The sequence below is a fragment of the Mobula hypostoma genome, chromosome 5 (genome assembly GCF_963921235.1).
Source record: "Mobula hypostoma chromosome 5, sMobHyp1.1, whole genome shotgun sequence".
Classification (NCBI taxonomy): domain Eukaryota; kingdom Metazoa; phylum Chordata; class Chondrichthyes; order Myliobatiformes; family Myliobatidae; genus Mobula; species Mobula hypostoma.
The window spans coordinates 51,051,438-51,079,280 of NC_086101.1; the positions used below are offsets into that span (position 1 = coordinate 51,051,438).

A 27,843-nucleotide genomic window follows, 5' to 3' on the forward strand; every position below is an offset into this window, starting at 1 on the left:
GTACGTGCCGATTTCTTTTCTTTACCCCACCAGTCGGTTTTGGCTTAATTTTCATGATTTCTACTTTATATAGGCTGTGTATTTATCATATCATTCCTGTTTTTAATATATATTAGTGTTATTTTAGGTTTTATGTGTTATTTGGTATGATTTGGTAGGTTATTTTTTTGGGTCTGGGAACACTCAAATTTTTCTTCCATATAAATTAATGGTAATTGCTTCTTCGGCGTAAAGCATTTCGGCACGAAAGGTTTCATAAGAACGCTTTACCTTAGCGGGGGGAATACGGGACAGTTGGCAAACCTACACCTCACAGACTCTCACAGACTGGCTGTCTGTAGTTATGAGCCAAATTTCAGGGAACTAGCAGAAAGTATTCAGTCTCAGTCATCACACTGAGTGCAACAGTCAATTTTTATTCATTTATTTTTCGTGTCGAAATAAAATTAAATAACAAAACTTAGAATTAAAGGTGTGAAGTATTGTAAAGAAAGACAGCTATGGCCTGTTTAATATGCTAGTTACAGTGTTTTCTTGTTTGAATTAATTTGAAAGTTTGACAAAAGTATTTTGTGTAATTCAAATGCAATTCACCCAAATGAAAGGCCTCAAACTGGAAGTACAATCTGAGCTGTTTTTTTCTCTGAACAATTTAGTAGGTAGATCTTGCCCTTCACTGAGGTCGAGGTAGGGGATCTTGGGCTTAAAAAGGTTGACCACTACTCTAAATATTAAACTATGCTTTTTATACAAGAAAACTAACAAAGTTTGCAAAAAGCTTCTGAATATCTTTTTAAATTTACTTAGAAACTGATTTTCTAATCAATATAATGATTGATTGATTAATGAATGATCAGTTAATTCATGTTACTATGGCATGGCAATTAGGAATTTCTTATTTGTAATATGATAACACATTTGCAAGTGTGTTAACAAATCTGCTCTGATTTTTTAGAAAGCAAATGTGTCTAGAAATTCCAGTTCGCCATGATCTGTGTGATAAGGCTACAGTCATTAATTTGATCATTGGTTGCCTGTTGACAACTGTACATCTACTCAAAGCCTTGGGTGCAAGCATTTGGGAACTGGAATCAAAATGTTGCTCCTCAGAATTTCTTTAGGACACCAGATCAGACCTGTGCTGTGGGTATTTGAATGAGGTGGAAGCAATAATCAGATAGGTGAGAGGATAACAGGGCAGGGGAGAATGGACTCCGTCAGCAGGGCAAGTAGGGAGGAGAGAAACAGTGACCAGGTTTATAAAGGGAGGGAAATATGAAATTGCTACCTTATGTGGGAGTTGTGCCATTGTCCTGGAATCAGAAGTGATGGGTCAATGAGAGAAGGAGCCCAAAAAAAGGCAAGTAATCCTCCAGTTAATGATACCCTAAAATGGCAGCATGTTGAGAAGGCCATATTGTCTTAGAACTGAGCAGCAATAGGTGACCTCCCTGACACAGCATGCACAAGGAACCATGTCACTTCAGATTCACATGACTGTCAAATTTATAGAGTGAAGCTGTCGTACCTGTGAACAAAGTCACTGGAGAGACACTGAAGCTAATGGATTTAGAAGTGCTTATTCAGCAAAATGAGCAATTATTTGAGGCACTCTTGGAAGAAGAGGCCTCCCTGTCCCAATACTATATGACATTTTTATATACAGAAGATCAAAGTTAACAGCAGGACAATTATATTGTTACAATGTATTTGAACTACATAAAATTTTCAAATACCCCCTTCTTCACACCCATACTCCGGACACCCAAAATGAATGTTAATCAGCTTGTTTCGCTCTCTCTCTGTATTCATGCATATGGAGATGTCAAGTGAATGGGTGCTTCGTAGTTTGTAATCAACCCCAATCTGCAGCTCCAGGAAGGCCTTTGTCCAGAGCTGCACTTGAAATTCAATCTACAATCAACATTCGAATCTGAAGATTGGTTGCTGCTGAAATTAATATTTGTTCTATACCCTAACTCCAGAATATGCCCTGACAGAGGCAATATTACCTTGAAAATAAGAACTGAATTTCAATTCTGAATTGCTCAAAGCATGGAATTGAATTTTATAAGCACTTCTATTTTAATATCTTCTTAATAATACAGACTCACTCCCGAATTAGCTTAGATAATGTTCCAATGGGTTTAAGAAGAAACGTAAAAAAAACCTTACAACTTTGAACTGAAAATTGTGCCAGCTTCTCCAGATGTACTTAACTCTATTACCACCATCCCTTCCTGCACCTAAAGTTTTGGACCATTCAGCAAAGCTTGAAATCAAAATTTTGAATACATTTGCCTGACTTAATTAAAAACTGATCCTGTAGCCCAGAGTTTTAGGAAACAACTACAGCCCAATCAAAATTATTGAATGTGGGAAGACAGCATCTGCGGCACTTTCTTGTGAAGGCAGAGTTCTATTGCTGAACAGCTAAAGGTTTTGTCAGTTGCATTGAATCAAAATGAAGGAGGAAATCCAGTTAACTTGAACACACCAGCTTCCTTCATTATTGGTGCCATGCTATCCTTAGGCTAATTTTGGGGTGCAAGTTATTCTGATCTTTCAGAGTAACTCAGATCTAAGAAATGCCTTTCCAGGAAGTCTGGGAAATATAAAGGAAGCATTAATTATTGGACAAAGTCAAACGTAGCAAAGCAGCCCAAAGACATCAATGAGATTATAGTGTGTCAAAACACTGAACCTAAATATCCTGTTGGGATCAACCAACCAGCAAAGTTGAGCTAATTCCATGCTAACCTTACACATTTGCAGTGCTAATGTTAAACCCTTAGTTGTAAAGCTGTACAGCATGGAAACCAGTCCGTTGTCTCACTGAGTCTGTGCTAATCATTTGCTTACTTTTACTGTTTGCACAATTTGTGTTTTTTTTCCCTCTGCACATTGGGTGTTTGACAGTTTTCTTTTTTTTTATGGGTTCTTTTGAGTTTCTTTGTTTTGTAGCTCCCTATACAGAAACAAATCGCAAGGCGTATAATATATACATACTTTGGTAATAAATGTATCCTTTGAACTTTGACACCACTGGAGCTCAGGGAGATTAGGATTGAACCTGGGCGGCTGAACAGTAAACAGCAGCTCAAGTAGCTGCACCATTTTGGTATCCTCTATCCAGGATTAGATATTATGCGATGTATGACAGACTACAGACCATAAAAGAGTACAGCCGAATGAGGGCCCTTCGGCCCACAATATTATACTGACCTATGTAAATTCAGTCCATGATTAATCTAATCCCTCCCTCCTACATAGCCTATACCCTCTACATTACTGTCATCCATGTACCCATCTAAGAGTCTCTTAAATGTCCCCATCTATCAGCCTGTATCACCACCCCTGGTAATACATTCCAGGCACTTATCACTCACTGTGTAAGAAGCCTTCTTACATTTCCCTCTATGCTTTTCTGCAATCACCTTAAAAATATGTCCTCATATTTGCCATTGCCACCTCCTGAACATGATGCTAACTTTCCATTCTATTTGTGCCTCCTTTAATCAATGATACAGAGTCATAGGGAAGTACAGCACAGAAACAGGCCCTTTGACTCATCTACTCCATGCCAAACCATTTAAACTGCCTTCTCCCACCAATCTGCACCAGGACCATAACCCTCCATATCCCTACTATCCATGTACCTATCCAAACTTCCCTTAAACATTGAAATCAAGCTTTCATGCACCACTTGTGCTGACAGCTCATTCCACACTCTCATGACCCTCTGAGTGAAGAAGTTTCCATTCATGGTCCCCTTAAACTTCTCACCTTTCATCTTAACCCATGACCTCTGGTTGTAGTCCTACATAACCTCAGTGGAAAAAGTCTGCTTGCATTTACCCTATCTATACCCCTCATAATGTTGCTCTGTTCCTCAAACTTCAGAGCAATTCAGAGCAATTTCATCATTTGGAGTAACAGAGGCCTTCTTTCTATATATTTATCGAATTTGCTATTGGGAATAATAAGGATGAAATAAAGACTTACATATACATTCATCTTTAAGACTGAATTTAGATGCTTCACACACCTACATAAGATCAGAGCAGTCATTGAAAGAGCTTCCATTCATATTAAATATATATTTATTCAAGAGATTTGAGCTCACACGCTGATCAGCACTTAATTTCCCATTATCTGATTACCCTTGAGAAAGTGCTCGTGAGCTGCCTTCAGGAGCAGCCGCAGTCCTTGAGATATGCTATGCTATTAGAGAGGGAATTCCAGGACTTTAATGGTGAAAGAATGGCGATATGTTTCCAAGTCAGGATGGTGTATGATTTGGATTTAGACAATTGATCTGGTATACTGTGAGGAGTGAGGCTTCCTTCGGTCAGGGTCGACCATCCTAGTTGTCTAGATACACAATCCAGGGCAATACAGTATAGAGAGTAAGCTGTTGCCATGTAGCAAGCACCCGGTCTCCATGCATCTGATAAACCCAAAGGAACAGCAGAGACCGGTAGTTTGGTACCAGCAGCATAGCAGGTGTTGCCAGTAGACATTTACCTTAATGTAAGACTGCTTTAGGGACTTCAGCGCCAGGTTTTTCCCTCGGGGTCTACTCCCGAAGCCCTTCCCCATGAGTGGGTCTAGCTGCAAAGTAGTGGAGGTTTGAGATCTGAGTTTTCCTTCTCCTAAGTGAGCTGCCAACCACGGCTGACAAGCCCCATCTGTCCAATTACTGTACATGTTTAAGTACACCACAGTAGCAGGGGAATCTAAATTCAGGGAATTAAATAAATCTGATATCAGAATTGGTAACCTTTAAATTTCCCAGACATTTTAGAAAACAATATAATTTCACAGATAGTTTTTAGGGATGGTAGTAAAACCTGAAAATGTCAGAAACACTTAGCAGGTCGAACATTTGGCCATCAGGTGACCAAATCAGTCTAATTCATTAATACATAAAACAGATCGCCGATGCTGGAATCAAATGCAACAACCACGATGCTGGAAGAACTCAACAGGTCAGACACCAGCAGAAGGAATTAGTCAGTCAGCACTTCTGGGTTGAGACACTTCAATTCACCCTCTTTTGTAATGTGCAATGTGTTAACATAAGTGTGTTGAGTCAATTTGAAACTTGGCTCTGTGGAAATAAAATGAACTGAATTTCGGAAATTTGGCTCAATGCAGATTCGTTACTTTATCCATGTTTAGTGAGTACTACAGAGGAGAAGTCTGTCTCAGATGTTCTTTATTCTGTTGCCAATTAATATTCGGACATGTTATGACATCGATCCTTCCATAAATTGACCCATGAGGGCTGCCCGTTTTCCACTTGACTATGTGTAACGCTAGATATTTTGTTGTTTATTTATTATACTGTATATACCAAACTGTTACAGTTGAATTGCAGACATGAATTGTTTGATTTTTAGCCAGTGATCTCCTTAATTAATGCTGAAAAGTCAGTCTTGGGGATATCATTCAACCTGAATTGGAGTGTTCACATCTATCAAGATCAGATTAATTCTAATCCTCAGTGGATAGTCTTTTGAAATCCAAGAAAATAATTGCCAATAAAATCAAAATTGGAAGTTGATGCTAACTAGAGGCAACAAACTGCTTTTCCCTCCATTTATTCAAGAAGGAATATGATGTATTATTGTTCAATTTAAAGAATATTTATGGATTTTTAACAATATAATGAGGGCTTGAGAAATCTCTGGTTACAATATGTATGACTGGAAGAATTGGATCAGCCCATGATTGTCATGGGGGGGGGGTGGGGGCAGCGCTGGTAGCAGACCCAAATGCAAGACACAGACACTGAAGTACTAGGAACAGGACAGGACTAGAGACTAGAGTTAGGGACGTGACTGGATGCAGACTAGGAGCCGGGACAAGAACACAGACTTGGGCTAGGATATTGGCTAGGCAAGCGGGACCTGAACAAGGAACTGGGAACTAGGAGGCTGGATTTGGTCTCTAAGCCAGAGAATGGAGAAGGACCCAGAACCTGGGTCTTGCCTCGGGCTCGGACCCCAGAACTAGGTGAGGACATGACATGGCTACAGGACTAGACATAGCTTGGGTTCCTTGAGGTGAGGACACGAAGAGGCTTGGGTTCGGACTCCGAGCCAGAGACAGAACAAGGACCCAGAACCTGGGTCTTGACTCTGGCTCGGACTCCGGAACTAGGCAAAGACATGACGTGGTCTTGAGAGACAGGAACCTCAGAGCCTTGGACGAGGACTGGACGCTCGGAGCCTTGGATGAGGACTGGACGCTCGGAGCCTTGGTCTAGAGCATGGGAACACAGAGCCTTGGACTTGAGAGACAGGAACATGGAACACAGAGCCGGGACCTCTCCTTGGGAACAGGACGTAGGACCAGGACTCATACACAGAATGCTGAACACGACGAGACAGTTTCTAATACTAGGTAGCAGCAAACAGCTGGACCTACCTAGCACAGGCGTGGACACAGAGACGGTTCCCAACACTAGGTAGCAGCAAACAGCCGGACCTACCTGGCGAAGGTGTGGACACAGAGACAGTTCCAACTCAACGATAGACAGTTCCTTATCTTGACACAGCAAGGCTCCAGTTTCATTCTGGTGGTTGAACTTGACAAGGTTGCGTGCAAGGCTCCAGACACAGGTTGCAGGCAAGGCTTCAGAAGGAAGGGGAAGGGAACAGTCCAGCCTCAGGGTAACACCAAAGACAGCCTGGCTTACCCAACAGAGGCAAGGACAGGAAGGGACAGATTTAACCGCAGGGTAACAGCCTGACTTACCCCATGGAGGTGAAGACAGGATACTGACAAGAAAAACCAGCACCTATACTCAAACCCAGGGCCACTTATATTCCCAGCCTCAAGACGAGCATCAGGTGCCTATCATTAAGCCCAAATGAAACAAGGGATGGCTGGAAGACCTGGAGTCCGGAGTCCACAGACCGGACCGTGAACCAGAACGCAGACTTCACGGACTGGACCATGACAATGATTAAATGGCAGAGCAGAATCGATAGGTGAAATGACCTACTTCTGCTCCTATATCTTATGGTCTAAAGGATACTGTTCATATTGTTGTTGTTACTTTCTGCACCATATGACACATTGGGCGGCTACCTAGCTATTTCTTTAGCAGTTTTGTCTGTTTCTTATGGAGCTGGGTTGCTAGCTCAATGCTCAATGCAGCATGGATGGAAAGCGTGCAAGGAGCCAGCCGACTTCGAACCTGGGCCACTCGCCTTGAAGTCCAGTGCTGATGCCACTACACCACCAGCTATCTGTGTGGATTGGGCCAAATGGAAAATAAATGAGTCATATTTCATTAAAGAATAGAATACTTCCTTGTTATGAATTTCATATGCAAAATATCGATCACTGTTGTAATATATAAGTATTACTAGGACCTCTGAAACAGTAATTTCTCTCAATTCTCATGATCTAGCAATGATGATATAGCAAGTCGACAAACTTAGAAATAAAACTCAAAATTAACATGGGTATTCCTCTAGAGTAACATTTCTGGAGACGGAATAAGAAACGAGTTAAAATTTGCCAATATTTTTGTAAACTGAAAGCCATTCGTGTGCACAGGATGATAGGAAGAAAAAAGACTTGCAGAAAGAGGGAGAGGAATGAGGAAGATAGAGATTATTAAACGGAAATGTACGGAGAAAGTGCATGAGGTCTGTGCAGGAGAACACAAGCAATATAATGATTTAGAGGGAAATAAGCAAGAATATTAAGCAGAAGAGATTATTTTATTTATCTATGAGCTTTGGAATTACTACACTTATAATTTGAAATATTGAGGCCTGAAAATGATCAAAAATAGATGAAAATTATAAATAAGTTTTAACAGCAGTGTGTTTTAAATATAATTGGGAAGCATCCAAGTCCAGTTACTGAGAAAGTTTCTAAAACTTACAATTTTAATAAACTCCATTTGTATCAATTTATTATCATTGTGTTACACATGCCTTTGGAATAAGCAAATTTGTCAAGTCTTGTCACCATGTAGAGTTTTATTTGAATAGACATTTTAGATCCACAAAAATTGTGATCAATTTGCTATCTTTGTACCTATTCTAAATAGAAGACAAAGGTAAATTGTCAAAAAGTAACTTCAGAAGCTGGAGCTGAATTAAGGCAGAAATAGAGTTCCAACACATACCCACCTGGCATCTCATCTCTTGTCAAACTGTCACTGAAAACAGATAAGCAGACTATCGAGCTGTTTCAAAGTAGAAATAGATGTAAATGCAACATCCCAAGTCATTTCTCCAACATTTGGAGGAAACTTATTTCATAACCATCTGTTTCAAATGAAGCCGAGTTTCCTGCAACTTATCCCCAGTGTTTTACCACCAGTCTCACTGGTGTCTAGTTTCTTATATCATCCTGCAAGTCATTAATAAATCAATATCAGCACATAAGCTCAAATTTGGTGCAGTAATTCAATTTTCTTTGCATTTTTATGGTAATACGATTGTGGTTATATTACTGGAAACTAATTCTTTAACCTATGCTAATGATGCTCTGGCAAGAATTTAAATCTCAAATCTCATTACAGCAGCTGGGAAACTTAACCATGGTTAATTAAATAAGTCTTAAATTAAAGGCTAGTGTCAGTAATGAGGACCATGAAACTGCAAACTGGTGTAAAAGTCCATCTGGTTCAAAATATCTTTCAGAGACTCTGAGAGCTTCTCCATAGCAAACAGCTGAGGAGAGCTGTTGAGAGCAACGAGAGCACAGGATGCACTCTGGGTGAGGAACTCAAATGATTCATGAGAACCACTGAGGTGCTAAGCTGTTTGACTGATCTGTGGCAAATAGTGGGGGGCCCCCTCTGTCCTGGCCAATCCACTTGCTATTGTTAGAACGTTATAGGTGACTACTACATATTCCTTCTGGAAGAAAAGTCACATCAACTTCAAGTTTCTAAGCACCCAGACCACAAACACCTTCACCCGGATCTTCCATACTGATATAATGGCCAAGGAAGCACTTCAGTGTATTTACTTCTTTTGGTGTATGAGAAGATTTGACTTGACATGGATTCAGAGTTATGCATCATGGAAACAGTCCCTTCGGCCCATCTTGTCCATCCCAAACATGTTGCTCAAAAAGCTACCCCATTGGCCCAGAGCCCTCATGACCTCTCCTATTTAGATGCCTTTTAAATGTCACTAATATGCCTGCCTCAATGACAATTTCTGGCAGCTCACTCCAAACTCACATCAAAATTTGTGAAAGGAGTTTGCCCGTGATGTCTTTTAAATCTCTTACCTCTGATCTTCAACCTATGCCCTCCTCCTTGGAAAAAGACAATGTACTTTCACTCTGTCTAAGCTGCTCACTTTCTTATATACCTCTGTCAGGTCACCCCTCAATCTCCTACATTCCACGCCCTTTAAAGGAAAATGTTACACCTTCAATCTAGGTGAACGTTAATGAAAACTTGAATTTTTGGGGGTATTTTTAGAACAAAATGTAATAGGCAGAAGGTGAAAGCTCAGCTACGCAATCAAGCTCATGTATCAAAGTCAAGTCAAGTCTCGGACATCCCATCTGAAGGTGGTTAATGAGTAGAAACCTTCCGAATCCATCATTGATGAGAATTCCCTCAAACTTTTACAGATATGGTATTCTGATAAGATAAGCTTCCAGTAAGATGATGGGGTGCTCAATTGCAGTAGTTTCTATGGGGTCAACCAAAGGTGTTATTCTCCTTTTAAAATGTACTTTTTATGATTGTAAGACGCTGCTAGACTTTAAGAACTAGGTCAGCGAGTTGCTTGTTGGTGGAGAAACTGAAGGAGCGAGACTTGGTGCAGACTATGATGCTGCCTGCATCAGAGAGACATCGGTGTGCTTAGGAGGTGTGCAGTCTAACAGCAAGTGATTATCTCAGTTGGTCAAAAGGAGAACTAGGCCCTAAGCTGTGGTGTCGCCTGTTTGCAGCTGCCCGGGGGAAGTGTCGGTGATGAGTACTGGAAGCAGTGTGGCGGGACGTCTATTCTGGAGTCAATGCTTCTCCCAATGGTGAGTCAGCAGAAGACAAGCTATATTGTGTTTGATTGCAGCTTGCTGCAACATTCATGTACTCAGGGACTTGGACTATATATTTTTTGTGTGACTTTTTTTACTGCTGTCTTATGTGTGTGTTGTAGCGTGGATGAAATTACCGAAGAGACAGAGTCACTGGTAGATACAAGGCAGCTTCTTTATTCGACACAAGGTACAGCAGGCATCTTAACGGATGGAGACGCTTTCCGCAGAAAGGTTTGCTAGCTAAATGTGGGCTCGATATTTATATGCTAAACACAAAGGCAATCACTACTTAAAAAGTTACAGACAATGCTTCCTTTTGAGATTACATACAAACATCACACCTTCGGATTTCATCCTTTCCTTCTGACGCCAACATGTCTGGGTTGAAATCCATAGCCTTTAGTTCAATCCACAATACATTTATTTGGCATTTTATGTGCTAACATAGAAGACTATTAATATTTATAATGTATAGATAAGACTGTCTTCAAAACTACAGCATCAGGCACCAGAAGCATCTGGTATTTACACCTTTTAGGAAGCCCATTGTGGTGGACTCAATCCACAGTCCTTTGTCAGACAGTTAAAATAGAAGTCTGGTGGCCAAAGGCATTTAAGTGTTAACAAATCATCTACCCAAAAAGAAATCCACTCTAACATGTGCTTGCTATCTTATATATGTTGTATCTGCCTTGGGCTCTGTATGACTATTGGTACTCTGTTTCACACCTTGGCCTCGGAATGGCACTATTTGATTTGGCTGCATTCATAGATATTCGTGTATGGCTGTGTGACAAGTAGTCTTGAACTTGAAATTGAACTCAGTGGTTAGCTTCTTAGTCCAATTTGGCAACTGCTCTGCCCTGGACCAATGGAACGTGCAGAGAACAATAAATACTGTGCAGTCCATCACAGACTCATCACTCCCTTCCATCCAGTCCAGCTTCATGATGCATTGTCTCAGGAATGCTAACAGAATAAGAATCAGGCTTATTATCACCAACACATATCATGAAATCTCTTCTTTTGAGGCAGCTGTACAGTGCAAGACATAAACATTCTTAAAAGTTACAAAATAAATAGTGCAAAAGAGGAATAGCAAGGTAGTGTTCGTGTGTTCATGAACTGTTCAGAAATCTGATAGACGAGGGGAAAATGTTGAGTGTGTGTCTTCACGCTTTTGTACCTCATTCCTAAAGGTACTAATGAGAAGGAGGCACGTCCTAGATGGTAAGAGACCGTGGTAGTGGTAGTGGTGGAACTAATTCAATTAGGGTGTTTACAAATTTTTACTATTATGAGTAATAGATCTCCTAAATGTTTTATTTTATATTTATTAATTAGACCTAAAAAATCAATTTACCCTAAACAAGATGCTGAATTTGGGGAGATATTTTCTGCATTAACTGCTTTCACAGCTATGAGTCTAAAATCAAGTAACAGTAAATGCTTGTTGTTAGCTGGAACAGTGAACACAAAGTGCACCTGTTTCCTTCGGTAAAGAAGACAGCCATGTGATATTGGGTTATGTGCTTCGATAAAAGTTTCAACCAAAACAAAGATCAATGTAAACAAATGTGCAATGACTTACATTTTCTAACAATGGGAACAAAAATTGAACTGGACGCATAATTAGTCAAAATGTGTTGGAAAAGATTTCCCAAAACAAAGTAAGTTTGTTCTTGTATTTATGAACTTGTGGGTGGCAGCAAATTCTGTTGGCACTGTTGCCCCATGGTTCTGCAGACCTAGTCCAGTCCAAGCCTCCAATGCAGGCTGTGGGGAGTTTGTACATTCTTCTTGTGACCCTGTGGTAGTGTTATGGTTGTGTGGTAGGGCAGGGTTGTGTGACTGGAGAGACATTGAAACTGGAAATATAGAAGTTTTTATTCATCACAGCAAGCTTGTTTTCATATTTAAAAAATAAACTTAATTCATAATGAAATATATATCCAAGGAAGAAACAAAGCAAACTTTTATATTCATGCTCACTATACTCGGTGCTGTTAACTATTATTTAAAATATAAACCATAGTATCATTGACACTTACTTGCACACCCCCCCCCCAGAATGATACATAATTTCACAATCTGAGGGGCTTCCCCACCCAACTCAGTGGAAGGAGTCTATACTGTGGTCCTTCCCCAAAGAGCCTCAACATTGGCCACACCAATCTTTAGCACATCCCCCAGCATGCACTCCTGCAATTTAGAATGTACCAGTTGACAGCTTTTATCTTCTGGTATCTCACAGCGCTGAAAGACCAACAAGCTTTACCCAGGGTGGCAATTGTGAGGACTTAAAAGTACAGGGTAGATGACAGAGACAGTTTTTGTTTTCACCGAGAGTGATAACTGAATGGAACACACTACCAGGAGTGGCACTAGAGGCAGTTGCATTATGGATATTTCAGAGTCTCTTAGATAAAATAAAAATAGAGGCTACGCGGGAGGGAATGATTAGATTGATCTGGGAGAAGATTAAAAGGTTGACAAACATTGTGGGCCGAAGGGCTTGTCATGTTCTATGTTCTATATTCTATATACATCAGATATTTATACTCTTGAAAATAAAGATAACAGCTAGTGATTCAGTATAATTTCAATCTACTATTACATTGTTTGATTCAATATTTTGTGCCTGACACTGAGTTACATATCCATAATGGGAGACACCTCTAAATGTTCAAACAGCTTTGCTGGGACAAAGTAATTCACAAGGATGATTTAAAATCTTCTGAGGACAGAGAGCCCAGATATCCAAATTTAATGTTGTGAGACTGACTTTCTGAGTATACAAATACCCTAACTTTTGATATGGCAGATATGCTTTATGACCTTGTTTGATGTGTGAGGTGTCAAAAATTAGTCTAGTCTGCAGACTGCCTTGAACTCAATCACAATGCTGCAAAATAACTTTACCATTGTTACACACACAAAATGTTGGAGGAACTCAACAGGCTAGGCCACACCTATGGAAAAGAGTACAGTTGACGTTTTGGGCCAAGACCCTTCATCAGGACTGGAGAAAAAAAAGCTGAGAAGTCAGAGTAAGAAGGTGGGAAGACGGAAGGAAGAAATACAAGGTGACAAGTGATAGATAAAACTGGGAAGGGGAGGGGTGAAGTAAAGAGCTGGTAGGTTGATTGGTGAAAGAGGTACAGGGCTGGAGAAGGGGTATCTGAAAGAAGAGGACAAAAGGCCACAGAAGAAAGAAAAGGGGGAAGGAGCACCAGAGGAAGGTGATGGCAGGTAAGTAGAAAAGATGAGAGAGGGAAATGGGAATGGGAATGGTTAGTGGTGAAGGGGAGGGGCAATTACCAGAAGTTTGAGAAATCGATGTACATGTCATCAGATTAGAGGCTAACCTGATGGAATACAAGCTGTTGTTCCTCCAACCTGAGTACGGCCTTATTGCGGCAGTAGAGGACATCATGGACTGACATGTCGGAATTAAAATGGGTGGACACTGGGAGATCCTGCCTTTTCTGGCAGATGGGGTGTAGGTACTTGGTGAAGAAGTCTCCCAATCTATGTCGAGTCTCACCGATATACAGGAGGCCACATTGGGAGCACTGGATACAGTAGGTGAACCCAAGAGACTCACAGGTGAAGTGTCACCTCATCTGGAAGGATTGTTTGGGGCCTTGAATGGTAGCGAGGGAGGATGTGTAGGGGAAGATGTAGCACTTGTTCCGTTTGCAAGGGTAAGTGCAGGAGGGACGTTAGTGGGGATGAATGAATGGACAAGGGAGTCATATAAGGAAGCCAAAAGTAGGGGGAGGGAAAGATGTGCATAGTGGTGGGATCTCATTGGAGATGGCAGAAGTTGCAGAGAGTTATGTGCTGGTGGCTACCACAAGAGGAACCCTATCCCTGGTGGGGTGTTGGTTGAATGCAGACAAGCATAAAATGGAAGAGGTGTAGTTTGAGGGCAGCATTGATGGTGGAGGAAGGGAAGCCCTTTCTTGGATAAAGGAGGACATCTCCTTAGATCTGGAGTGAAAAGCCTCATCCTGAGAGCAGATGCAGCAGAGACAAAGGAATTCAGAGAAGGGGATGGTGTTTTTACAAGTAACCGGATGGAAAGAGGTGTAGTCCAGGTAGCCGTGAGAGTCAATGGGTTTCTAAAAGACTTCTGTAGAGAATTTGTCTCCAGAGATAGAGACAGTGTCAGGGTGCTGGAGCAGGGCTCCAATCACAGACCCATTACTGTGCACAGTTATATTAATTGAGTAACAAATCCTGAGGTGCAAACAAAGTCAGCATCAAAGTTCGCATCAAAGTTCAAGCAGAGATCAAAACATCGAGAGAAATCCAAAAACCAGAAATGGGAAACAGGCAGAGTCAATATTCAGAGAGACAGAGTACAGATACAAATGCTGGAAAGGCTCAGGAAACTTCACTGGCACAATCTGGCAACAGACAGGTGAAAACACAGGACTGAAATACACTGACAATAAACAGAGAGGCAGATGATAGGTGGAGCACAATGAGACACAGGTGGCAGCAAAACAGGTAACAATGAGAAACAGATGAGAGACGGAGTACTCAGTAATACAGGGGCTGGAGTAGAGCAGGAGTGGGGACAGGTGCACATGGCAATACAAAATCACAGACTGACAGCTGGGGCAAAACACACAAAAGGACGTAGTTCAACTGGAGGTACTGACAGACAGGGAGATTAAGAAAGGGGAGAGAGGTGTCAGAAATAGACCAGGTAAATTTGAGGGCAGGGTGGAAGTTTGAGGCAAAGTGGATAAAGTCAACAAGCTCCACATGGTTGCAGGAAGTAGTACCAATGCAGTCGTTAATGTAGCATAGGAAAAGTTGGGGTGTGATACCAGTGTAAGCTTGGAACATAGACTGTTCGGCGTAACAGACAAATATGAAGGCAGAGCTGGGACCCGTGTGAGTGCCCATTGCTACACCTTTTGTTTGAAGGAAGAGAGGGAAGCCAAAGGAGAAATTATTGAGAGTGAGAACAAGTTCCATCAGATGGAGGAGAGTGGTTGTGGAAGGGAACTGGTTAGGTCTGGTGTCCAGAAAAAAAAGGGAGCTTTGAGGTCTTCCTCATGATGGATGGAGGTGTTTAGGGACTGGACATCCATAGTGAAAATAAGATGATCAGGGCCAAGGAACTTGAAATAATTGAAAAGATCAAGAGCATGTGAAGTATCGAGGATGTAGGTAGGAAGGAACGGAACTGGGAGGTCGGGGGGGCGGAATCAGTAGAGGTATGCGGATATAAATTCAGTGGGCAGGAACAAGCAGAAACAATTGGTCTACCTGGACAGGCAGGTTTGTGGATCTTGGGTAGGAGGTGTGGGGTGAGGGAACTATAAGGTTGATGGCAGTGGATGGGGTATCCCTAGAGTTAAATAGGTCAGTGATTTTATGGGAGACAATGGCCTGGTGCTTTTTAGTGGGATCCTGTTCAAGAGGTAAATAAGAGGATGTGTCTGACAGTTGTCGCTCGGCCTCAGCAAGGTAGAGGTCAGTCTGCCAGACTACTACAGCACCCCGCCCCCTTTATTTGCTAGTTTGATCATGAGGTTAAGATTAGTGCAGAGGGAGTGGAGAGCAGTGCATTCAAAAGGAGTGTTGTTGGAACTGGAAAGAGGAGTGGTGAAGTCGAGATGGTTGATGTCCCGTCAGCAGTTAGCGATGAAAAGATCCAGAGCAGGCAGAAGATCAGGGTGGGGTGTCCATGAAGAGAACCAGGGTTGAAGACGGGAGAAGGGTCATCGGTGTGTGGTGCGGAGTCCTCGCCAAAGAAGTAGGCACGGAGACAAAGGTGGTGGAAGAAGAGCTCAGCGTCATGGCTGGCTTGGAACTCACAAAGGTTTGGGAGCAGGGGACAAAGGTGAGACCTTTTCTGAGGAGGGAGCCCTTTGCCTCAGAGAGGGCAAGGTCAGAGGGAATTGTGAAGATTTAGCATGGATGAGAGCTGGAATCAAAGGGGCGTAGGGGGTTGGTAGTGTCAGAGGAGAGTGGAGAGTTGGTGTGTTCAGGGAAGGTGGGGTGAGAGGAATATAGAGTCTCTGAGGACCCAAGTGCTAGCGGTGAGACTTGAGAGACATGGGATTGCAAATTGGTGCTGGGGGAAGGGCAGACAGGGGTTCCAGCAGCAGTGCGTAAAGTCCATTGTTACCTGGTTTGATGTAAGCTAATTAAGAAACTCTTATTGCTTTACATTTGGCTGACATATTAGAGAACGTCTCATGGTTCACTTCACGATGCAAACCATGTCTCTTGAGCAGTCAGCTCCCTGCTGTGGGTCAACAGTCTGTGCTCTATAGACAGTGCTGTTTGCTTACAATACTGTCCTTTTAATCTCAAACTGATTACTGCTTGTAATTTACATCATGGACTGAAGACTGGTCCTCATTTGTATTAATGCCTGTTATGTACTGTACATAATTCCAGAAATCCTGGATCCCTAACAGTAATCTACTAGTTTCTTCACACTGGAAAGTTAATCAGCCACTGTAAATTACTCATTGGAGTAAATAAGAAGGGAAATATCTAAGTGAGCAGTGGTTCAGTGGTTGGGAAATAGTTAGTGGGTACATTACAGAGAATGAGTTAACATGATAAAATGAGGATGCAATGAGACTAATGGGAATGCTTTGTAGAAGTCAGCATGGATCTAATGGCTTTTTCTGTGGTGAGTAAACAGAGACACTATTGTATCATGGTCTTCGGCACTGTAGCAAATCACAGTTCACTCCTTCCACCCATGACCATTACCCCATCAGTGTTTCAAATGAAAAGTTTCACTCTCAAAATATTGAACATGATAAATATATGATTAACATATGATCAACATATGATTAATATATGCTGTGCACCTTGGCCCCAGAGGAAAGCTGTCTCATTCAGCTATGTCCACGAATGGTTTAAATGATAACTATACTTGACTTGATTTGATAAAGGTCAAAGTAATTCAAGAGAAAAGACGGAAATTTTATCCCAAACTGGATTTCACACGAGCAGTGACAGTGTACGTACTTACATCTTTGGTTCTTTTATCCCAGGTAGATATAATGTTTATAAACTGAACAGCTATAGGCAAATACACTGAACTGAAATATGCCTTTTGATTTTGTGTTTTATATCTTGTGTTTTCACTTTTTCTGTTGCAATTTGTGTTTTTTTTTATACATGGGGAGGGGTGAATTTTTTTGTTTGAACAGGTTCTGTGGTTCTTCTTTGTTTCATGGCTGTCTGTGGGGAAGACGAATCTCAGGATTGTATACTACATATATACTTTGATAATAAATGTACTTTATATCCTTTGAATCCTTTGAAATGAAATATTTCTTTATGCTATAGAAATAATAATGGTACAATTCCAACTAAACAACTTTAATTCACCCCTTCCCTATTCCTCCGATACTTCCCTTGCCTACCCTGAACACACACACACACACACACACACACACACACACACAACACAAACACACATAACACACACACAAACAACACAAACACACAAAACACACACACACACAACACACACGCACATAACACACACACACACACACACACACACACACACACACAACACACACGCACATAACACATACACACACACACACACACATACACACACACATAACACACATACACACATAACACACACACATAACACACACACATAACACACACACACACACACACAACACATACACACATAACACACACACATACAACACACACACACATAACACATACACACACACAACACACACACACATAACACACACACACACACAACACATACACACATAACACACACACACACACACATAACACACACACACACACACACACAACACATACACACACACACACACACATAACACATACACACACACACACATAACACACACACACACACACACACACACACACACACACACACACACACATATAACACACACACACACACACACACACACATAACACATACGCACACAGACCCCAGTAAGGTGTTAGACCAGATTCTTAAATCCATGTGAATAGAACATATTCATTGGAATGGTGAGGAACTGGAAAGAACACTTTGGTGAGAGACAGTGAGATTTTAAGACTGGTGTCAACAATGTGCACAATGGCTGGTCAAGTAAGCTTTCCAATTTCCTAGCCCAACAATCATTTATCAGTAAGAGATTTGACACAAGTTTGTTGTATCAGGCTGAGACAGAAATTCAGCAAGCTCTCTGATGGTCAGAGCAGCATGGTATGCAGTCACGTCCAAATGGTGTGAGGCAGACAGACACTGGGTCTGACTATTTGTCCTGACCTGTTACTTTCCTGTGATCTGTGCATCTCTTCCCCTATCAAAGCTCTGTTTTCAATCTCAGTCAGAAGTTAAGTGAACTTTTCAACTTTTTTTTTTGGCTGCTTAATTTTAGGGATGAGTTTGTTTCCTTTAGCACAAGCTTAAAGAGGTCGATTTAGTATATTGCGTTGTAATGCGGAAAATTTATCTCTTGGGATCTGAGCAAAGAGAACAAAACACAAGCTGCATACTATTAACAAGGCAGCATGTGGGCAGTACAGTGTATTAAAGCTGAAGATGTATTACTAATAGGTTCGTTCATGCGCTACCTTCCTCTCTTATTAAATGTGTTCACTCAAAAAGCACAATTCCTTGTATTCAGAAAGTAAGATGCTTTTAAATCAACCACACTTTAAATCAATGATATTAAGCTAAAAAAAAACAGTGATGACATTCGTTCTTTGGAGTTAAAGGAGGTGGGAGTAATTATCCCAGAATAATTCCCAGTGCCATATGCTGCCAATTGGGCAAAAGACTTAATAAATGAATAGTTGGGGAGATGATGTAGGAAGAAGGACTTTGGATTCCTGTTAAATTAGGACTGATTCTGAAGCAGGTGGGACATGTCCTAAACAGGTCTAGCAGAAATAGTCAGGACTCTGTCACTGTGACTGGCTCCGAGGCTCAGAGGGAAAGAGTCTAGTCTCACAGGGCATTCGTGATAGGATACTTGATAATAAGGGGGTCAAACAGGAGATTACGTTGCTGCAGGAAAGGCAGAAGAATGGTATGTTGCCTCCTAGGTACTAAGGTCAAGAATGACTCTGAGGAGCTGTAGAAATTTTAAGATGAGGATGAACAACTAGAGGTAGTTGTATATGTTTGTATAACTGATATAGGTAGAAGAAGGGATGAGGTCTTGCAGAGTGAGTATAAGGAGCTAAGTAAGGCATGAAGAAGGAGGAATTTGAGAGTAGTTATCTCCAGATTACTCCTGATGCCACATGCTAGTGAGGTCAGAAATGAAAGGACAGGCCAGATGAACTTGTGCCTGAAGAGCTGGTACAGGGGCAGGGATTCAGGTTCTTTAACTATTGGGATTTTTTTCTGAGGTAGAAACAAATTGTCCAAGAGGGACAGATGCACTTGAACTAGAGAGGGAAGAACATCTTTGCGGGGAAATTTGCTGGTGCTACACAGAAGGGGCTGAGCTAGTTTGACAGGGGTTTGGGACTCTGAGCAGGAGGACATCATAGGATTAAAGGAGCACCCAGAGAGAGCAACATCTAGTAATCAGGATAGCCAGAGTAAGGCAGGGAAATAAATGCTCCATTAAATTACATTTATTTTAATGTTTGAGATTTAACAGGTATGGTCAAAGAACTCTGAGCATCGATTGGGTCAGGGGACTGGGATTTAATAGCTACAGGAGTAGTGTGGCTGGGAAGAAGAGCAGGACCGTAGCTCAGTATTCCAGGATACAAAGGTTATAGATGTGGCAGAGGTACAGCTAAGATAGGAAGAAGAGTAGACATTTTGACAAGGAAAGACATAACAGTAGTACTTAGAGGTGATATTCTTGGAAGATTGACCAGTAGAGGTTTATAGGTAGAACTTAGAAATAATAAGGAGTGGGTCACACTAATGGTGTTGTATTATAAAACCCCACCCAATAGTCAGGAGGAACTTAAGGAGCTGGTGTGTGGAGAATTTGTTCATAGTTTTGAGAATAATAGGGTTGTATTAGTGGGATTTTGGGCAGGTGGATCTCATCAGCTGTGGTTGGCAGCTCATCCAGGAGAAGGTAAACTCAGATCTCAAACATCCACTGCCTTGTGGCTATACCCACTCATGGGGAAGATTGCTGTAGTAAACTCTGAGGAAAAATCCAGATCCCAAGTCCCTGAGGCAGTCCGACGTTGAGTTCAATGCTGATTGGAAATTCCTGCAATGCTGTTGATCCTAAACCATACCAGTTTCTACCATTCCTTTGGACTCAACAGTTGCGTGACAAAGGGAAACTTGCTGCACAGGCAATAGCTTGCTGTTCGTATCGTACTGTTCTAGCTTACGTGTCATGTAGACAGCTGGGACGCAACATATATGTGTGACCCTGACCGAACGGAGAGCCCTTCCCTTCAATAAGTGGGATATTTTAGTTTCCTTTGTGTTGCTTCAGCCACCCAGAATGTTAATGGTTCAGAGACCATGGAATTTCTGAAATAAGCCAAGGGAAGTTTCCTGAGTCAATATATAGAGGACCACACCTGGGAGTGAGCTGTCTTAGGGAACAAGTCAGGACAAGTAACTGAGGTGAAAGTCAGAGGCACTTCGGCTCCAGTGATCACAGTTCTGTTATTTTAAAGATAGTGGTGGAAAAGTGTGAGACTGTTTGAAAAGAAATGAATAAATATCATGTGGGAAACATCTAAGAGTGTAATAGCAAGTGTTCAGAAGGACAATCTTTCTATTAGGAGGAAACATAAAGATGGCAAGTTTAAAGAGCCCTTGCTGACAAGAGGTATTAAGGTTCTGGTCAAGAATTAAGGATCCAGCAAATCCCCTGATGACTATAAAAAAAGTTTAAGAATACTCTTAAGGGAGAAATCAGAAAGGCAAAGAGAGGGTGGGAGATAGATCTGGTAGGTAAGGTTAAGGAAAATCCCAACAGTTTCTACAGATACATTAAAAACAAAGGGTAGTTTGATTGAGAACACTCGTAAGAGTATTTGTTAATGTGCTTGGCAGTGTATAAACCAACATGATGGAAGAATGGGAAACAAAGCAGAAAGATACATAGACGTAGTAGGCAAAAGAAACAAAGGCTACTAGCAAATAGAGTCAAAGTTTTAAAAATGCGAAAAGGATAGAGTTAAAGGCAGCCTTTCTCATTACGCTCCATTTCCATGTTCTGTTGGAGAAATTAATAACACAACTCATTGTAAATGGGTATAATCCAATTGTTATCAGGGAAACAGTGACTGAAGCTGAAACTATCCCAGGGTATTCAGTATTCCGGAAGGACAAGCAAAAAGGAAGAGGAGGAGTAATGTTGCCAAAAATAAATCACATCTGTACTGTAGTTAGGAAGGATCTTGTTTGCCAAATTATGGTGTAGAACTGGACTCATTTTTGGAGGAGATAAAAAGCACCATGGGTAAAAAATATTTATAGTCCTCCAAATAGCAATACTAATATAGGGCAGAGTATAAACAAGGAAACTAGAGCTGCAGCCAATGGGGATAATACAGTAATCATTAGTTGCTCTTATTTCAATATACATGTTTATATATTGAACAAACTAAATTAGTGCCAAAAGTGTAAAGGGTGAATGTATGGAAGATATATTTCAGGTAATGCCATGCATTAAATCTGATGATTGACTTCAGGAGGGGGGAACCAGAGGTCCACGAGCCAGTCCACATTGGAGGATCAGAGGTGGAGAGGGTCAGCAACTTTAAATTCCTTGATGGTGTAATTTCAAAAGATCTGTACTGGGCACAGCATGTAAGTGCATTTACAAAGATAGTACAGCAGCACCTCAACTTCTTTAAGAGTTTGTGGGGATTCAGCATGACATATAAAACTTCAGCGAGCTTCTATAGGTGTGTAGCCGAGATTGTTACAGTTATTATTCTATAGATTTATTGAATATGCCCACAAGGAAATGAACCTCAGGGTTGTATATGGTGACATGTATGTACTTTGACAATAAATTTACTTTGAACTTGGAACTTTGATCCCATTGGATAACAAGCTGTTTTAAGTCTAGTATTGTACCATGATAAAGAATTAATAATCTTTATTAAGGGATTCCTTGGAATGATTGACCATAAAATCAAAAAGTTTATATTAAATTCAAAATAATGTATTGCAACCTGAACGCAAGAATTTCAGTCTCAACAAAGAAAATTATGAAGCTATGAAAGAAATGTTCACGCAAGACTGCAGATAGTGGAAATCCAAAACAAAAACAGAAAATGATTGAAACAGGTCAGTTGCTGAGAGAAACAGATGTAGCATTTTTTAGGTACAAAACTGGAAAAGTGAAGAAAAGCATGCATGCTTGAAGTTGTGTTGAGATGTTGAGAACCAACAGAACATTTGTTCTAGAACATATAGCAACTTGTCAGATGATCATGATAAAACTGAGAAACCAAACAAATTAAAACAGCTACTGAGAACCATATAAATACCTCAAGGCTGCAAGCTTAATTCTCTGCTTTACTCTCAAAACACACTTAACTGTGTAGCTAAGCACAGATAAAATCCCTTCTTCAAATCTGCCAATGACACTGCTATTGTTGATCAGATCACAGGTGGCAATGAGATAGCTTACCAGAATGAGATAGGACATCTGCCTGAATGGTTCTACAACAAAAACTTCAATCCTGAAGACCCCCGATACAATACATTGACTGTTTATTAATTTCCATAGATGCTGCCAAACTTGCTGAGTTCCTCCAGCATTTTGTATGCTTTACTCTGGATTTCCATCATCTACAGAATATTTTGTGTTTATTTCTACTTTTTAGTCAGTTTTAGGCAGTGTTGTGTTGCAATGTTGGTGAGTTCTAAACTCAAATGAAAATCTTAAGCCCATTCCGATATAGATAGTTACATGCACTAAACTTGCTCTAAAGGGAAGTTATACTATAGCAAATCACTCTTCAAAGATCAAGTTCACTTCCTTGTTTATTTTCCAAAGTGAGTTTAGTTGCCAATATCCACTATTTGACCGGAGGAGATACTTTCAGTGAACCAAGTAGTTTAAATATAGTTCATTTATTTTTAGTGATAAATTTTTAAATTTAGATAAAATTCTTAAAACACATTTAAAACTCACAGAGGTTTTCTATCTTACAAAAGATTTTCAAATTACAAATAATTAATAAAACATGAAGGATTTCTAAAACACAGGTACAATTCCAATAAGCTAAAATTACAAACCAATGAGTTGCAAATGAGTAAGTCACCTGTCACAGAAATCGAAGGCAGAGGAATGGATTTTAGTTCACCCATTCTTTCTGTCATTCTTTATGCTGTTCCTTGACCGTTCCTAACAAACCTGACTTCATTCTAACATTTATACTGTTTTTTTCTGTTGCCACTTGAATGACTTCACACACATATGATATTTTTTTCATGTATCTTTCATACAGGTGGTCTAAAGGCTTCTGGCAACAGAGTTCCCAAACACCCAAAATTAGTGCTGTGAATGCTGAAATTCTGAGTACACAAATCTTCCACTAGTTGATAGATCAGCTTTTGGGATGTGCTTTGTCACAGTATGAATCTGGTCTGCTAACTTCCTTGAACAAAATAAATTAGCCAGTGTTGTCTGGGTTGATACAAGCTGAATGAACATAACCTTATTGTTTTACATTGCATTGTGGGCCAGCATCCTATGTTATATAAACAATGCTGCTGTTTGTAAAGCTGTTCTTTTCACTTCAGACTCATTATAGCTTGCCATTTACATTAAGAGTCATTACAGTCAGTTTGGATTGGCAATAACATCTCCTCCAGAACCACCAGCAGCACAGGTGCACCATAAAACTGTGTGATTAGCCCTCTGATCTACTCAGTTTGTACTTACGACTGTGAGGCTAGATACAGCTCCGTATTTAATTTTTTTTGACAACACCACTGTTGGGGGCCGAATCAGCATATAGGAAGGAGAATAAAAATCTTGACGAATGGTGCCACAACAACATCCTCCCACTCAATGTCAGCAACACAAAAGAGATGATTATTTTCTACAGGTGGAGGATACCAGAAGTTCATAGGATCCGAGGTGGAGAAATTCAGCAACTTTAAATTACTCACCATGATCATTCCAGAGGATCTGTCCAGGGTCCAGCATATAATTGCCATTACGAAGAAGGCACAGACGCACCTCCACTTTCTTAGAAACTTGCACAGATTCTACATGTCATCTAAAACTTTGTAAACTTCTATAGGTGACTGGTGGAGAGTATAGTGACTGGTTGCATCACAGTCTAGTATAGAAACACCAATGACCTTAAGAGGAAAATACAGCAAAATGTGGTGGATACATCACAGGTAAAGCCCTTCCCACTATTGATCATATCTATAAGGAGAACTTTTGCAGGAAAGCAGCTTCGGTCATCAAGAACCCCACCATCTGGGTCTGCTCTCTTCTCACTGCTGCCATCAGGAAGGAGGTACAGGATCCTCAAATCCCACACCATCAGGTTCAGGAAGTTAATATCCCTCAACCATCAGGCTCTTGAAGCAGTGGGGATAACTTCACTCAAATGAACTGATTCCACAACTGATGGACTCACTTTTAAGGTCCCTCAACTCACATTCTCGATATTTATTGCTTAATTAATATTAATATTTTTTTCTCTTTCCTTTTGTATTTGCTTTCATTTGCAGATTGTTTGTTTGTTCATCTTTATCGTGTCGTTTTTTTCATTGATTCTATTGTGTTTCTTTCTATTAATTATGAACGCCCATAAGAAATGAATCTCATGGTTGTATATGGTGACATGTATGTACTTTGATCGTACATTTACTTTGAACTTTGAACTTAAGACTGGCTTCCATTTACAATAAGATGCTGAACAACAAGTTTTGTTTGGATGTTTGATCTGTAGAAGCTCACAGTTGCTGTGTTAGAAAGCATAGCTAGGCAAAAAGGCAAGGCCCCCTCCCTCCACCAACCCTGCACAGTAAATATACAACACAGTTCTTTTATGTACAATTTATCATTTCTTATAGATGCATATTCACCTAATCCTATGTCATTCAATCCTCACACTTAATTAGGTTAGTAAAAATTTCACTCTCTCTCATTAAAGCCCTTTCCTCAGAGGTATCCATGATAATTATTGTAAGAGCAAAATTTTCTGGGAAGTAAATTATGAGGCAGCCATCAATCTTGCACGGGTTTGAAACACCCCGGTTTCCTTGGCTCCATAAGTCTAGGGAAGACAACCTCGGGCTCCAACAAACTTTCGAGATTGAGGCGTATTGGATCCCATCCCAAACCTCGGTTTGTGTGGATGCTGTGTCATTTGCTACCCTGTTACAAATTAGTGCCACAAAATAACAGATAGTACACTGCATACGATTAAAGGAATTATATTGTTGAATCTTAACTGAAGGGTTAGTAAAGAATAACAAAAAGAAAAGAGCCTATTCTAATTAAACAGTCTAATGTGCACAAACTGGAGCTCATCTTGAACTTCTCTGTCACTCACGTGCTGAGCCCTTGGTCAATGTGAAAGCACACACCACCTTCCGAACATCACTCGCAATCCATCTCGAACAAACGAGTCTCCCAACAAATCGTATGCTACGACTGGTTCTCCGCAACATCTTCTGTCTTCATCTCCTCTCGAACAAAAGCCCAAGACAAACCTTATTGTCTCTCACCAAGAAGAACTCCCACTAATTGGATAGTTCACATTTCACATCATCCCTTATCTTCAATAATAACCCAAACATAGCTGAAACCAAGCAGCTCACACAGAACAGCACAAAACTGAAATACAAACAGCTAAACAGTAAAAAAATATGAACCAGGGCACTACAGGTTGCTTTGCAATCACTGCCAAAACAATATGGCAATTCTCATATGAATTCAAACATTTTACAACAGTTTTCTCTGCTATGATAATTCAATGATTTAAGAAAAAAATATCAATTAATATGTGACAATCAAGGTTTAGCAAGCACATTTATGGAACATACAGTATATGACATGGGCAACCACTCTGCTGAAAAACAGCAAAACATAATGATGTCAGCAATTGCCGCACCAGAGTGACCCATCCCTGCATCGTTAAGTACACTATTGGTAATATTGTTAATGATTTTCAAAAATCCTAACATGTCAAATCAAAATATACTGTTAAGAGGTACATTGCATATTTCAGTAAAGTGGAACACCCAAGTGCCTTTTCCATTCCATGACCTTGTGTATGAATCTGGATGTCTCAGACTCACATTACAGGATGCTGTGTTACCGCACATTAGCTGCTGAAGGCTGCTCCCTTTCTTTCTGAGTCTGTACGGATGTCCTTCATTACCCTTTGAATCAAGCTTCAGACTGCTGCCTAGGTACAACGGGAAGAGCAGCCTGCATTTGCGAGCTATGAAGGTGAACATGCTGCCTTGGAGTCCATGTTAGAAGTGATGACCAGGTAAGGGGAGACATTGATGTCCTGATCTTTCACACACGAGCACTGGGTAGAAAATGATGGAATGAACCACTGGCAGTCAGATCACTCCATTATCTCTCCAACCTCTTGAACTGGAACAGTGGACAGACATTGAATCAGAGTGCAGGTCCCTCCCTACTGTCTTTTCTCTCCTTCTTGGAGCCAGTACTCTGCACAATTTGAGTTGGGCTTAGTGCATAGTGAAACCTCTGTGCATGGTTTTTCACCTGGCACCTACCAGCCTTCTCCTTCCCACCCTCCCCCCACTTTCTTTATAGGGCCTCTGCCCCTTCCCTCTACAGTCCTGATGAAGGGTTCCAGCCGGAAACGTTGACTGATTGTTTCCACGGATGCTGCCTGACCTGCTGAGTTCCTCCAGCCTGTTCTGAGTGTTGCTTTGACTCCAGCATCTGCAGAGTATTTCGTGTTTAATGTCATATTCAATTTCTTTGTATTGGGATGGCTACTTTTGACTGCCATCTCTCTCTTCCCTTTTTCTCTGTTTGTATATTCTAGCCTGGTTGGCACACCCTGATTGACGAAAGAACTGACTTACTGCCCATTACACTGCTGGTGTTTAGGGCAGCAACGAAGGTCATCCATCCCTGGCTTCCTTCATTGTGTCAGTAGCTTCCTCTAATTTTTCACTACTGTCTGTCATGCAAGTCCCAGGTGGAGACTCAGGAAATCCAACAAACTCAGATGTAGACGGATTCTTTATTGCTTTTTCCATAATAATTTTGTTTAACCAGTCAGGGTGTTAGCCCTGAGCTGAACTCCTAAACCTAGAGGACTGGTGGACAACTCTTAACTTGGCTTCTACCCTTTGGCATGAGTGTCCCGACCAAGAGCCAAAGCATAAAGCCTTGGCTGAAGGAAAAGCAGACTCATGGCGATGCACCAGCACAGATAGTGCAGAGGATTTTTGTAACTGATCAACTTAAAGAAGATAGCATGAACACAATAAAACATAGTCAGGGAGTGTACCACGCTTCCAAGTGCAGTAATTTGGAGCTCAGTGTCTCTCTGTCTTAATCTGTCATTAGGTCTTGTATCTGTGTGTGAGAGTATTTAATCATGAAAGTGCAGTATTTATATTGGTATAGAGTAGATGTTCCCAACCTGGGGACTGCTTGCTTAATAATATTGGTCCATGGCATAAAAAGGTTGGAACCTCTGGTATAGAGTCATCATGATAAAACTCGATCTCTTGAAACGCTTAGCCTTGTCCAATAGTACAGAGATCCTTATCCCTGGCAGACACTATTTCAGCCACACCAAAACGGATTCCTCTATATGTTTCTAGCCCCACCCTGTGTA

General features: G+C 40.8%; 1 long non-coding RNA gene across 2 annotated transcripts in view; it reads right to left on the reverse strand.

Moving 5' to 3' along the window:
- The window catches only part of LOC134346810 (uncharacterized), a 269,069-nt gene extending 243,379 nt beyond the window's left edge, over positions 1–25,690 (reverse strand). For both annotated transcript variants that reach the window (XR_010018036.1, XR_010018035.1), the window contains exon 1: positions 25,561–25,690. This is a non-coding gene — a long non-coding RNA (uncharacterized LOC134346810). The remainder of the gene's footprint in view (positions 1–25,560) is intronic.
- Positions 25,691–27,843: the final 2,153 nt, after the last annotated feature.